The 14,333-nt window shown below is 40.8% G+C and overlaps 1 long non-coding RNA gene across 1 annotated transcript; it reads left to right on the top strand.

The window, feature by feature from the left end:
- Positions 1-9,728: 9,728 nt before the first annotated feature.
- Positions 9,729-12,743, top strand: LOC144287559 (uncharacterized). The gene is made up of 3 exons (XR_013355341.1): positions 9,729-10,033; positions 11,964-12,046; positions 12,432-12,743. It is a non-coding gene; the product is annotated as an uncharacterized LOC144287559 (long non-coding RNA).
- Positions 12,744-14,333: the final 1,590 nt, after the last annotated feature.

Genomic DNA, 14,333 nt, shown 5'->3' with positions numbered 1-14,333 from the left:
TTCAGAGGGTAGCTCTATTTATAACTTTTTAAAAATTATTTTACTTATTTATTTGATAGAGAGAGGGAGAGAACACAAGCAGGGGGAGTGGCAGAGGGAGAGGGAGAAGTAGGCTCTTCGCTGAGCAGGGAGCCTGATAAGGGGCTTTATCCTAGGATATCCTAGGATCATGATTTGAGCTGAAGGAAGATGCTTAACTGACTGAGCCATCCAGGTGCCTCTATTTTTAACTTTTTGAGGAACTTCTGTACTGTTTTCCAGAGTGGGTATACCAGCTTACATTCCCACCAGCAGTGTAAGTGGGTTCCCCTTTCTCTGCATCCTTGCCAACATTTGTTGTTTCCTGACTTGTTAATTTTAACCATTCTCACTGGTGTGAGGTGGTATCTCGTTGTGGTTTTGATTTGTATTTCCCTGATGCTGAGTGATGTTGAGCATTTTTTTCACATGTCTGTTGACCATTTTTTTGGTCTTCTTTGGAGAAATATCTGTTCATGTCTTCTGTCCATTTCTTGACTGAATTATTTGTTTTTTAGATGTTGAGTTTGGTAAGTTCTTTATAGATCTTTTATACTAACAGTTTATCTGATAAGATATTTGCTAATATCTTCTCCTATTCTGTAGATTGTCTTTTGGTTTTGTCTACTGTCTCCTTTGCTGTGTAAAAGCTTTTTATCTTGATGAAATACAAATAGTTCATTTTGTTTTTGTTTTCCTTGTCTTTGGAGATAGGTCTAGCAAGAAGTTGCTGCAGCCAAGGTCAAAGAGGCTCCTGCCTGTGTTCTCCTCTAGGATTTTGATGGATTCTTGTCTCACATTTAGATCTTTTATCCATTTTGAGTTTATTTTTGTGTATGGTGTAAGAAAATGGCCCAGTTTCATTCTCCGACATGTGGGTGTCCAATTTTTCCAACAGTTGAAGAGACTGTCTTTTTTCCATTGTATGTTCTTTCCTGCTTTGCTGAAGATTAGTTGACCACAGAGTTGAGGGTCCATTTCTGAGTTCTCTATTCTTTTTCATTGATATATGTGCCTGTTTTCATGCCAGTATTGTACTGTCTTGATGATTACAGCTTTGTAATAAGTCTGAAGTCTGGAATTGTGATTCCACAACTTTGGTTTCTTTTGCAGCTTTCCTCTGGCTATTTGGGGTCTTTTCTGATTCCATACAAGTTTTAGGATTATTTGTTCCAGCTCTGTGAAAAATGTTGATGGTATTTTGATAGGGATTGCACTGAATGTGTAGATTGTTCTGGGTAGCATAGACATTTTAAGAATATTTCTTCTTCCAATCCATGTGAATGGAATGTTTTTCCATTTCTTTTTTTTTTTTTAAGATTTTATTTATTTATTCGTGAGAGACACACACACACACACACAGAAAGAGAGAGAGAGAGAGAGAGAGAGAGGCAGAGACACAGGCTGAGGGAGAAGCAGGCTCCATTCAGGGAACCTGATGTGGGACTCAATCCTGGGACTCCAGGATTACACCCTGGGCCGAAGGCAGGTGCCAAACCGCTGAGCCACCCAGGGATCCCCTGTTTTTCCATTTCTTTGTGTCTTCTTCAATTTCTTTTAAGAGTGTTCTATAGTTTTCAGAGTAAAGATACTTTACCTCTTTGGTTAGGTTTATTCCTAAGTATCTTATGATTTCTGGTGCAAATATAAGTGGGTTTGATTCCTTAATTTCTCTTTCTTTTGTTTCATTGTTAGTGTATGGAAATGCAACCTATTTCTGTATATTGATTTTATATCCTGACACTTTGCTGAATGAGATCTAGCAATTTTGGGATGGAGTATTTGGTTTTTCCACATAAAGTATCATGTCATCTGCAAAGAGTGAGAGCTTGACTTCTTCTTTGCCAACTTGGATGCCTTGTATTTCTTTTTGTTGTCTGATTGCTGAGGCTAAGACTTCTAGTACTATGTTGAACAACAGTGGTAGTTGTGGACATCCCTATTGTGTTCTTAACCTTATGGGAAAAGCTCAGTTTCTCCTCACTGAGAATGATATTTGCTGTGGGCTTTTCATATATGGTTTTTATGACATAGAGGTATGTGCTCTCTATATCTACACTGCAGAGAGTTTTAATCAAGAAAGGGGGCTGTATTTTGTTAAATGCTTTTTCTGCATCACTTGAGAGGATCATATGGTTCCTGTCCTTTCTTTTATTAATTAATGGTGGATGTTGAACCACCCTTGAGGCCAGGAATAAATCCCACTTGGTTGTGGTGAATAATACTTTTATTTATTTATTTATTTATTTATTTTTAAGAGTTTATTTATTCATGAGAGACACACACACACAGAGAAAGAGAGAGAGAGAGAAAGAGAGAGGGGCGGGGGCAGAGAGGCAGGCAGAGGGGGAAGCAGGCTCCATGCAGGGAGTCTGACGTGGGACTTGATCCTGGGTCTCCAGGATCATGCCCTGGGTTGAATCAACCACTGAGCCACCCAGGCATCCCTAATCCTTTTAATATACTGTTGGATCCTATTGGATAATATCTTGGTGAGAATTTTGGCATCTGTGTTCATCAGAGATATTGGTCTGTAGTTCTCCTTTTTGGTGGTGTCTTTGTTCGGTTTTGGGATCAAGGTTATGCTGGCCTCACAGAATGAGTTTGGAAGTTTTCTTTCTATTTCTATTTTTTGAAGCAGCTTCAGAAGAATAGGTATTAATCCTTCTTTAAATGTTGGTAGAATTACCCTGATAAACCATCTAGTCCTGGACTCTTGTTTGTTGGGAAATTCTTGACTTGACTTCTTTGCTAGTTATGGGTCTGTTCAGATTTTATATTTCTTCCTGTTTCAGTTTTGGTAGCTTATATGTCTCTAGGAATGCATCCATTTCTTCCAGATTGCATAATTTGTTGGCATATAGTTACTCATATTCTTATAATTATTTGTATTTTTTCAGTGTTGGTTGTGATCTCTTTCAATTATGATTTTATTTATTTGGGTCCTTTCTTTTCTTTTTGACAAGTCTGGCTAGGGCTTTATCAATCTTTTTAATTCTTTCAAGGAACTAGCTCTCTGTTTGGTTGATTTGTTCTACTGTTCTTTTGGTTTCTATTTCATTGATTTTGGCTCTAATCTTTATTATTTCTCTTCTCCTGCTGGACTTAGGCTTTATTTTCTGTTCTTTCTTCAGCTCCTTTAGGTGTAAGATTAGGTGGTGTATCTGAGACATTTCTCCAGCTCCTTTCAGTGTAAGGTTAGGTTGTGTATTTGAGACATATACACTACACAAATGAGACATTTTTGGGTGGCTCAGTGGTTGAATGTCTGCCTTCAGCTCAGGTCATGGTCCCAGGGTCCTGGGACTAAGTCCTGTATTAGGGGAAAAGGAAGTCTGCTTCTCCCTCTGCCTATGTCTATGCCTCTCTCATGAATAAATAAATAAAGCCTTAAAAAAAGAGAGACATTTCTTGTTTCTTGAGAAAGGCTTGTATATATATACATATATACTTCCCTCTTAGGACTGCCTTTGCTGCATTTCAAAGGTTCTGAATTGTGGTGTTTTCATTTCATTTGCTTCCATGAATTTTTAAAATTCTTTTTTAATTTCCTCATTGACATATTTATTCATTAGTAAGATGCTCTTTAACCTCCATGTATTTGTGTTCCTTCCAATTTTTTTCTTGTGATTGAGTTCACAAACCAGTTAAGACCTGATTTGTGACCCAGTATGTGATCTGTTGTGGAGAATGTTCCATCTACACTTTAGAAGAATGTGTATTCTGTTGCTTTGGGATGAAATGCTCTAAATATATCTGTGAAGTCCATCTGGTCCAGTGTGTCATTCAATGCCTTTGTTTCCTTATTAATCTTCTGCTTAGATGATTTGTCCATTGCTGTGAGTGGGGTGTTAAGATCTTCTACTATTATTATTTTATTATAAAATGTTTCTTTAATTCTTATTAATTGGCTTATATAATTGGCTGCTCCCAAGTTAGGGGCATACATTTTTATAATGGTTAGATCTTCTTGTTGGATAGACCCTTTTAGTATGATATAGCATCCCTCTTCATCTCTTTTTACAGTCTTTGGTTTAAAATCTAATTTGTTTGATATAAGTATTACTACTAGCTTTCTTTTGAGGTCCATTAGCATGATATATGGTTCTCCACTCTCTCACTTTCAATATGGAGGTGTCTTTGGGTGTAAAACGAGTCTCTTGTAGACAGCATATTGATGGGTCTTGTTTATTTTTTGTTTTTGTTTTTGTTTTTTTAAATCCAGTCTGAGACCTTATGTCTTTTGATTGGAGCATTTAGTCCATTTACATTCAGAGTAATTATTGAAAGGTATGAATTTAGTGCTATTGTATTACCTGTAAAGGCACTGTTTCTGTATATTGTCTCTGTTCCTTCCTGGTCTTTGTTACTTTAGGGCCCTGTCTTTGCTTAAAAGATATTCTTTAAAATTTCTTGCAAGGATGGTTTAGTGATCAGAAATTCTTTTAATTTCTGTTTGTCCTGGAAGCTTTTTATCTCTCCTTCAATTCTGAATGACAGCCTTGCTGGATAAAGTATTCTTGGCTAAATATTTTTCTTGTTTAGCACCTTGAATATATCATGTCAGTTCTGTCTGGCTTGCCAGATGTCTGTGGACAGGTCTGCTGCCAGCCTATGTTTCTACCCTTATAGGTTGAGGACTTATTGTCCTGACCTGCTTTCAGGATTTTCTCCTTATGTCTGAAATTTGCAAGCTTCACTAATATATGTCTGGGTGTTGACCTATTGTATTGATTTTGAAGGGTGTTCTCTGTGCCTCCTGGACTTGAATGCCTGTTTCCTTCTCCCAGTTAGGGAAGTTCTCAGCTGTAATTTATACGAACAATCTTTCTGCTCTGCTGCCCACCCTCTTTCCTCTTCATTTGGGATCCCAATTATTCTAAAATTGTTTTGCTTTATAGTATTGCTGATCTCTTGAGTCCTCCCCTCATGATCCAGTAGTTGTTTATCTCTCTTTTTCTCAGCTTCCTTATTTACTGACATTTTGTCTTCTATATCACTGACTCTCTCTTCTGCCTCATTTATCCTAGAGTTAGAGACTCCATTTTTGATTGCATCTCAGAAATAGTTTTTTTTATTTTGACCTGATTAGATTTTAGTTCTTTCATTTTCCAGTAAGGGATTCTCTAGTGTCTTCTATGCAGTTTTTTCCAAACCCAGCTAGTATCTTTATAGTCATTGTTTTGAATTGTAGTTCCAACATTTTACTTAATATCCATATCTAGTAGATCCCTTGCTGTGAGTTCTGCCTTTTGTTCTTTTTTGGGGTTAGTTCTCCCATCTTGTCATTATGTCCAGAAAAGAATAGATGAAAAGGAAGGAAAATACAAATATAGCGACAGCAACACCAGAAAAATATACAGTACACAAATGAGAAGAGTAACAGAAACCAAAGTAAAAGAAAAGGAAAAAAATGAGAGTAAAATCAAACAAGAAGTAGAAATATATATGTGTATATATATTCACATATATATATATACACACACACACAGAAAAATGTAGTTGAATACAATGAGAGGAATCTAAAAATGAAATATGCATACAGGGGATCCCTGGGTGGTGCAGCGGTTTGGTGCCTGCCTTTGGCCCAGGGCACGATTCTGGAGACCCGGGATCGAATCCCACATCGGGCTCCCAGTGCATGGAGCCTGCTTCTCCCTCTGCCTATGTCTCTGCCTCTCTCTCTCTCTCTGTGACTATCATAAATAAATAAAAAAAAATTAAAAAAAAGAAATATGTATACAAATTACTTAAAGAAAATAAAAAACCCTTAAAAATAATTGATAAGAAAATAGCTGAAAAGGATAATAAAATATAAAACTGAAGGACTAAAGAATAACAAGAAAAACCCCACGAATACTATATACTTCTTCCCCCAAGAGCTGGAGTATTACAGTTCCGTATGATCAGTAAACTTGGTATTAGTGGGAAGTTCCTACTGGTATTCTCCAGGAGGGACCTGTTGCACTGATTCTCAGGTGTCTTTCCTGGCCGGAAGTTCATACCCTTTGCTGGGGTGGGGCTCAGTGTAAGTGGCTTCATCTGGTGGGAGGATGAAGATGGTGGCGTCCTGCTCTCCAGCCAGGGAGCTGAAAGTTCGTGCCCCCTACTCTTCAGCATGCCCACACAGAAAAGCAGCCAATCACTCCTGTCTCCCTGGTCTCCATTTGTACTCTGTGCTCCCCCAGCCTGTGACTGAGCATTTTTATCTCAGCATGTGACCCCTTTGGAGTCTCCAAACTTTGTAGACACCTGAGGTTTGCACCTGTTCCTCGCGGGGGGAGGGGGGGAGGATGGGGCGGGGTGGGGTTCTTGCTGGTTCTGTCACCTGCTGGGCCCCTGCTGGGATAGTGGTCACCTGACCATGCCTCAGTTCATGGTTTATAGCAGCACCTAGCAGACAGCTGGCACCTGGGCTCTCTGATTGCAAGCCTGGGAACTCTGTGTTGGTCAGGCATTCCTGGCCTTTCTGTGACCTTGGGGATCCTGAGACTACACTGTCCTACCTGGGATTCCACCCTGCTTCACCTTCTGAGCGCCTTTCAGGTAAATTCTAAAGGTTTTTATTTTGTGCTCCATTGCTCTATCACATTCCGGTGCTGGCAGATGGAGGCTCCCTCCCCTCAGGGTTAATCTTCCCACATATTTCCTCGGATTCACTTCTCCACACCTCCTACTTTGCAAAAAGTGGTCACTTTTCTATTTGTAGAATTGTAGCAATTCTTTTCTTAGATCTCCGGTTGATTTTGCAGGTTTTCAGAATGGTTTGATAACTATCTAGCTGATTTCCAGGGACCAGATGAAGCTAGGATCCCTTACTCCTCTGCCGTCTTGGAGCTACTCCTAGTGTTCATATGTTCTTTGGATAAATACCTAGTAGCGTGATTGCTCGATTGTAGGGTAATTCTATTTTTAATTTTTTGAGGAACTGCCATGTTGTTTTCCAAAGTGACTACACCAGTTTTCATTCCTACCAGTGGTACAGGAGGGTTCCTCTTTCTCCACATCCTCATCAACACCTGTTGTTTCTTGTGTTGTTGATTTTAGCCATTCTGACAGGTGTCAGGTGATATCTTATTGTAGTTTTGACTTGCATTTCCCTGATAATTAGTGATATTGAGCATCTTTTATGTGTCTGTTGGCCATTTGTATGTCTTCTCTACTCATGACAAGTTATCACATTAATAAATATGTAATTCCAAACTGAATGCATGCCCTGAGAGCTGAGAGCATGGCTCTATGAGAGAATATAGCAAAAGAAATGACCTAGATGAAAGGTTAGAGTTGGGAAATGGTTTAGGGAAGGAGTCCCTGAGGAAAAGAAATTTAAGCTTGGATTAGAAATGTACCACAGTTTAGAGTGGGATTAGTGTGTTCCTGACAGAAGACATAGCATGTACAAAGCCCCTGGGGTGGGAGGTGCATAGTACACTTCAGTCACAGGACTGAACAAGTGCCAAGGTGACCACAGTTAAGAGTGAGGGGAGAGTGGTATGAAGGGAGGCTTGGAAAAGCAAGTGGGAGCCAGACTAGGCAGGGATTTTGGGGGCTACAGCAAGGATTCGGGGGCCTATCCCAATAGCAATGGGAAGTGATAAAAGATTTTAAAATTCTGTAAGCATGAGTGTGTGTGTATATATTGTATGTGTATGTGTGTGTGAGTGTGTGTATGTGTATATTGTGTGTGTGTGTGTGTGTATATATATATATATATATATATATATATATATATATATGTCAGGCCTACCAATGAGATTGAATTGGAGGGGAGTCAGAGTGGATGTGTAGAGAACAGTCAGGACACAACAATAGTAAAGGTAGGATATGGAACAATATTCAGTTAGGTAGTGGTAGTGGAGAGCTGTGGACTGGGTGTGCTTTTGATCCCTCATGTATCGTTTAGGGGGTGAAACTGATTTAACTGGGAGGTTAATTGGATGGAGTGCGTGATGGAGAGGATCACTTCCATGGTTTCTTATTAGTGGGATGGGATGGGTGATGGGGGCATGGAAGAACCAAGGAGGAGAGCCAGTATTTTTTAGGGGAGAAGATCATACATTCGATTTTAGACATGTTGAATTTAAGAACTTTGGAGGCATCCAGGAAGCAGTGTTGAGTAGATGGGTGAGAGTGTGAGTCTGAAGCTTGGAAGTGAGGTCTTATGTGGGGATATGGGTTTGAGAGTCAAGAGATGGTTACTGAATTCACAGGTGTGCAGGTGGGATGGCTTGGGAAGAAAGTGTGGCTAGAGGAATGATCAGAGAGTTAGGAAGAAAGTCAGGATAGCATTGTTTCTTGGAAGCCAGGAAATGACAGTGTTTCAAAAAGGAGGGTATGGTTAACAGGGTCAAATGCTGCTAATAGGTGAGATAGGATGAGAATGAAATGTGTCTTTTAGATGTAATGGTGGTGATAGTTAACATTCCTGGGTAACTCATCATCCCCATTTTCTGGGAAAGGAAACCAAGCACAGAGAGCTTATATAACTTACCCAAAGTCACAGAGTAAGTAATTTGAATGAGAGACTACGACTCCAGAGTCCCATATCCTTGACCACTGCCATATGCTGCTCCCTGCTAGTTATGTAGAGGCCATTGCTAATTTTGTTGAAAGCCCTTTAGGTACATGAACCGGGGAGAGGCTACATAGGTGCTGGTACTGTCTGAATTATCTGTAATCTCCCTGGGTCTTTGGTCTTTTGCTTTCTTCTGCAGCTTCCCTTGTCATGCTTGAGACCCTTCCAGGCCTGCTCATATATAATGGCTTCAACATTTCCTGCCATGTGGGAAAACCTTTGGTTGTTTCCTGAGCCTTGTCTAGACACAAGAGGACTTTGTAAGGCAGATTTAGGCATCCCATAAATATGTGACCATATGTTCCAATTTGCTTGTGACTGTCTCAGTTTATGCTTGTCCTGACATAATCATGAATAGCTCTGTTTCATTTTCAGGAGTAGCCCACTTTAGATGGCAAAGTATACGGTCTCCTGTGATGATCAGCTTTGTGTGTCGAGTTGGCTAGGCTAAAGTCCCCAGTTATTTAATCAAACACTAATCTAAGTGTTGTTGTGAAGGCATTTTGTAGATGTAAATAAAGTCAATAATCAATTTACCTTAAGTAAAAAAGTTTATCTCAGATAATCTGGGTGGGCCTGATTCAATCAGTTGAAAGACCTTAAGGTGCAGAATTCAGGTTTCTCTGAAGAAGAAATTCTGCCTGTGGACAGCAGCATCAGCTCCTGCCTGAGAGTTCCTGCCTATCCTTTCTTGATAGCTTACGTTGTGGATTTCAGACTTGCCGAGCCAATCCCTACAATCATGGAAGCCAATTTCTCGCAATAAGTCTCTTAGTATATATCTCCTACTGTTTCTGTTTCTTTGGTGGAATCCTGTCTGGTGTATCCCTCTACCCATAGAACCATCTCTTCCTGTACCACAGTGTCCCAGGAAATTGGGGTGAAGGGGAGTTGTCATTTCCCAGGGCCCTAGACTAGAAGCAGGGGGCCTTTGGGTTGTGGGGGAATTTTGGTTGTTGTGATGAGTAGGGATACTATTGAGACTTAGTACTCAGGTGCTAGGATGCTAACCACCTTGCTATGCATAGCTGCCTTGCATGACAGAGAGCTATCTTACCTAAACTGTGACTCATAATGCTTCATTTAGAGACACTGGGGCTTTTGCAAACTGGGAATGATGAGAAGAGCGTGTCAAAGGAGTTAAGGAGTCTTGTAGTCTTGCTGACATGATGGGCCATATCCCTGGGTGGATTAGGAAGGAAGTGAAGAAAGGAAGGCCCTCATAGGGCGCAATGAACTGGAGGTCACAATGAAGTTGAAAACGACCCTGGAGGCATCAATGAACAGTGGGTTGGATGGAGAGGAAATTGTCATCTTGGATGATAATTGTAGGATGCTGGAATCAGTGGTTTTGAAGGTGAAGCAGTTTCCATTGGCATCAAAGTGCCATGTGACCATGGAGATGAATGGTAGAGCAGAGCAAAAGGTCAAGGATGACAGGTAGGTGATCCATACAGATATTTTGATGGAGAAGAAGGCAGGTCCAAAGTTGTGAAATGATGGACTGGGAAATTCTCTGTTAACTCTCAATGGAATTATTGTGATTATAGAACCTTTAACATAAGAGATCTTGTCTCTTGGCTCTACGTGTTATCCAGGGCTTCCATTTGCCTGGGAAAAGCCAGAGCCAATTCTTCTGGCTGTTATTCACAGTAGAGGAGAAGTCTGTTGCTGAAGTGTGGTCTTCACCTTCTCTATGGCCTCTCTTTCCACATCCTAAAGCTCGACAGGTGTCGCATGACCTGACTTCACTCATAGGGTCATGTGACACGATACAGAGGGGATTTAGTACATCCAAAGCCATAAAGGGAATCGAGGATCAGGGAACAGAAGTGGCACACCTTAGATTTTGTGTGCATCAAGGGGTAAGCTTAGATTAAAACCACTTAAGATTTGTTTATAAGACCAAAGCCATGGAAGGATCTGAGGCAGAAATGCTGGATGCTCACCCACAACTATTGTAACCCTACTGTGATTCCTATTTTTGTAATGATATGGATTTGCTGCCTGACACAGAACTTGTCCCTCTCTGAAAGAAAGAAAGTACAGAGGCCCTTTGGTCACAAGGGTGGTACATGCTGTGTGAAGTTATGGTGACACCATGGGTGGGCATGGCCATGGTCAACCATGGCAATAAAACATACTGACCCTCTATTGAGTAAGGAGGTTGTTCAGACTCTGTTGTTTCAGAAGGATCCTTTCACTTAGAAGACAAAGCAACATAATGTTTATATTCTTTTCTGCATTTTTTTTCCTGCTAGGGTGAGCTTTGTGTGTCTAACTGGAGCACTGTTGCTGATCCAGACTGCTGGCTTTCTTTTTTAAAAAAAATTATTATTATTTATTGTTTTCAAACTGCTGGCTTTCTAACAGGGGTCCTTGTAGTGACAGTTAGGTTGGTATAATTTATGAACTCACTGTAGAGTCTAAACCGTGCTAAACAATATTATTTTATAATAAAGTTTTATTTATTTCATGACAACTCAAAGCAATAAGGATAATAACTTCATTTTCCAGCCAGGAAGCTAGGGGCAGAGAAGGCAGGTGAGTATGATGAGATCACATAGTAAGTCAGGGGCAGGAACTGGCTTTGAAGTTGCAGTTGTCCAATGATGATGGAATTTGAGTGCATACTATAAGCTTGGGCTTTGTATGGCTTATTTGAATTACTCCCTATAACCATATTATCATCACCATCATCATCACAGCCATCACCATCACCACCATTGCCATCATTATCATCATTATTAACATCTCCACCATCACTAGCATCACCATCATCAACATCATCATCACCATTCCAATCCACAAATTATAAATCAGGGAACCGATGCATATAAAAGTGAAACAGTTTTTTTCCAAGTTAGATAACTGACAGATGGACAAATGGTGGGATTTGAACCCGGGTCATCTCTATCTGTCTCCATAACAGGCACACTGAACTCTTGTCTTGCACTACCCTGCTTTGTTCAGCCTCCTTGCACTAATTCAGTGTCAATCCATAGGAAATTACCTCTGCCAGGTACTATCTTGGATGACTGTTATGAGCATCTGTAAGGTACCAGAGAAAGTGATAGAAATTGATGGACCATGAATATAGAAATAATGCAGAGTTGCTTTCCAGGTACTATAGAGCAGCAACACTCTGTTATTACATGTGAGCTTCTCTTAAGTGATGCTGGGGTTGTATGAAGTGGTTTTCTGACATGGCTACTCTCCTGGGGCTCACAAAATTAAGGTGGTCGTCTTCTGGGTAGGCATGGTCTTGTGAAATTGTTCCCAACGTCTCTCAATTTGGAAAGAGATTCTTGAAGTCAGGAACTAAACTGTGACAATGGAGAGAGAGAACTCAGCCCTCTATTTTGTCCAGACTCAAGAACGACCATGTCTAGGACTGAGCCCTGCACGCTGGATATTGAGGATGGAGGCTGTCATGCTAAGGACAGGAAGGAGGTAAGGGTTTTGGTGCTCTGCTAACTGAAGAGGAGTAAGTACTTTTTTTGTGAGAGAAATGACCTAGATTTTTGGTATTTTCCCCCCATTTTTTTTTACCCCTAGTCATTGGTAAAGACTTTTGATTGTTCTAACCCAGAGCTGACTGAGCTGCCATCTGTAAAGAAAAGAGGTGTCAGTTATAAAGTGGGAGCTGCAGTGCACCCTTGGAACAAGCATGAAATATGCCCAGAAAGTCCAGAGAGAGGTATAATTTTCTAAATAGGGTCCCAATGTCCCCATAAGCTCTACCTTTAGAAGAGTCACCTTTAGATTCACACCTGGAGGTTTGGAGTTTTGTCTTTTATGTGTCAATGATAGTGGTATCATTTCCTTCATTCTCTAGGCGAAATTCTGCATCTCCTACTGCCTGGCAAATTGTTCTTTTGAAGGAATGAGCTACCCTGCAGCTGCAAGGGCAGACTTTTCCGCTCTGAATTCCACCATCATTAACAAAATCCCATAGATGCCCACCAAATGCACGGCTCTCCATCACTGTTGCCATCAGAGAGAGCCTTATTGCAGAGAGAGATTTAAAAAATGTAATTACTTTCCGATATAATTTCATAACCACACTGAAACATTGAAGCAGAAAAAAATTTTACCCACAATCCTGCTACCCCAGCAAATCAAACTATTTTCATGTTTTTATGTCATAATAATCATAGGGAAGGTACAATTTAGAGGTCTTTTTTAGCGTTGTGTTTGTGTGTGTGTGTGTGTGTTTCTCTACTATAGGGACAGCATGCTCCAGATTTTCTGCAACACTCTTATTTATTTCTGATTTTTTAAAAGCAAATCATTAATTGTATAACAAAATGTGATTAGTTGTATACCTTTGTAAGATGGTAGGAATGCATTCATGCACGAAGAGGAAATTATCACCCTGTTCCATTTTTTTTATTCGTTTTCCCCATATTTTGACATAGCTTTCATATTTACAATGCAATGTTTCTGAACTGGGAGGTGATTTTGCTCCACAGGGGATATTTGGCCATATCTGAAGACATTTTTGGTTGTCACAACTAGGGGGATAGTGCTGCCAGCGTCTAGTGGGTAGAGGTCAGGGATGTTGCCAAGCATCCTATAGTGCACAGGACAACCGCTACCACAAGGAATGATCTGGCTCCAAATGTCAACAGCGCTGAGGTTGAGAAACCCCATTACACTGCAAATTGGTGATTTCATAGTTCTTTGGGTGGATGTCTAGCTTATGTCTAGCTTATGTCTAGCTTATGTGGATGTCTGCTCCTGTTGCTGGACATTGGATGTCTGCCAGTATCTCATGGTTTTGAGGAGCATCTTCGGGCGTTGAGCGTTGCCTTGCTTTGGGCCTGCAGTGGGTTATTCGAGGGGAGGTTGCCAGCTGCTCACTGGCTTCTCTGGGTTTGGGAATCATCCCCAGACCAAGTGGGAGGACTTTTCTACAAATAGTACAGGCTGTTTCAGGAACATTAGATCAAATGTGACATGAACTAGATTGTAGTTCCGGTTACTGCAATCTAGATGAGTGACTCCCTGGCAGCAGGATTGCAGTGGAGCGATCATGAAACTGGGCATGAAATTGGGAGGAAAAGCAGAATCTCAGGACTGGGGAACCTCAGGGATCTGGAAGGTGAAATGGACTCATACTGGTTCCGAAATCATTCTTGCAGGCTGGTCAGCATGGCCTTACCTGTACCTGACGGTATCCAGCTGGAGCTTACTCCACACTTCCCACCTACCTTCTGTGTTTACCTTTTTTTTTTTTTGCACTTAGTGCTGTCATGTATGTTATCCATTTTACTTCTTTTTTTTTTTTTTAAATCTTATTTCTGTTTCCTACTCCATGGGGGCAGTGATTGGTGTCTGTTTGGTATCCTGCTGTTTCCCGGCACCCAGAACAGTATTTGGCTCGTCATAGACCCTTGATGCCTACTTGCTGAATGAATGAGTGGATAATTCACAACAGAAGAGGGCTTTTTTTTTTTTTTTTTTTTTTTGGCTTTCAGAAGAGCTTTGCCACTCTCATTGGTCTCAGATCAGGTTTCTCTTTTCACTCTCTCTTCATTTCACTTTGGGTTTCTCACCAATGTCTGAGAATGATATCCTTGGAAGGGGTGACAGTTCAGAGAGAAAGAGAAAGGGTGAAGCAGGGAGCCCCAGGGGACAGGGTCCCATGTTCTGCGGGGACAAGGGGCGAGGCTGCCAGAAGGCGATGTGGACAAGAATTGCTGCAGAATGGGGGCGGGGTGGCCTCATTCCTAGA

Source organism: Canis aureus, chromosome 17 (genome assembly GCF_053574225.1).
Source record: "Canis aureus isolate CA01 chromosome 17, VMU_Caureus_v.1.0, whole genome shotgun sequence".
Lineage (NCBI taxonomy): Eukaryota > Metazoa > Chordata > Mammalia > Carnivora > Canidae > Canis > Canis aureus.
Note: the sequence above shows the minus strand (reverse complement) of the source record. Positions and strands in the feature narration are given on the sequence as shown.